This window comes from Phanerochaete carnosa (genome assembly GCF_000300595.1).
Source record: "Phanerochaete carnosa HHB-10118-sp unplaced genomic scaffold PHACAscaffold_7, whole genome shotgun sequence".
NCBI classification, from domain to species: domain Eukaryota; kingdom Fungi; phylum Basidiomycota; class Agaricomycetes; order Polyporales; family Phanerochaetaceae; genus Phanerochaete; species Phanerochaete carnosa.
Window position 1 is genome coordinate 357,180 of NW_006767634.1, and position 729 is coordinate 357,908.

Below are 729 nucleotides of genomic sequence, written 5' to 3' on the forward strand. Positions count from 1 at the left end.
ACCACAGGCTTCTCGAGACGAGTGGAGAACGCGTATGGGATGGTGAAGCTACACGAGAGTATGGTCAGCTAAGCGGGGACGCTAGGCAGGTAGGCTATACTGACCGGTCCGTATCGATCTTTAGGGTATTCACGCGATGCGTCGTCGCAACGAGCTTCCCGCCAGTCAGCTCCATCAGCCGCAGACCTGCAAGCGAACAACTTGTCAGATACTCGCACCGTCTGCATGCAGTGAGCTACGTACCGATGTTGCAGACGACACCGCCTTTGACCAGAGGGACGTCGATCCACTCCCCGGCGTGATTCTGAACTTGCAGCCCAGGACGTGACTGGATCAGGCAGTTGTACAACGTCGACGAATCCCGGTGCTCGTGCATGCCCTTGACGAATCCATTCTTGGCCGTCGCCCGCATCTCGGGCGTGAGCGGCAGGTAGTGCCAGATCACGCTCGTGAAGTCGACAGAATCCGTGTAGTGCGCGTTCAGGGCAGCCTCAGGGATGTCGAGAAGGGTGCAGATGTGCTTGTTGAGCTGGAGGTTGAGCGAGATGTAGCGTTCGAACAGCGTCTCCAAGGCTGATCGGAAGCCTGGCAAGTCGGCTTCCGCAGGCCATTGGTTGGGACCTACAAGAAATCGGTCAGCTTGTTGGCCTGCGAATGCAAGATCTGCTATCGTTGAGCGTACCTTCTTGCAGCTTGCGGTAGAACGGAACTTCTTTGTCCCCTTGTGCC

At 57.2% G+C, this 729-nt stretch overlaps 1 protein-coding gene across 1 annotated transcript in view; it reads right to left on the bottom strand.

The window, feature by feature from the left end:
- PHACADRAFT_147361 (uncharacterized protein) overlaps positions 1-729 on the bottom strand; it is a 6,110-nt gene that overhangs the window by 891 nt on the left and 4,490 nt on the right. The gene's annotated exons all lie outside the window — the stretch shown is intronic.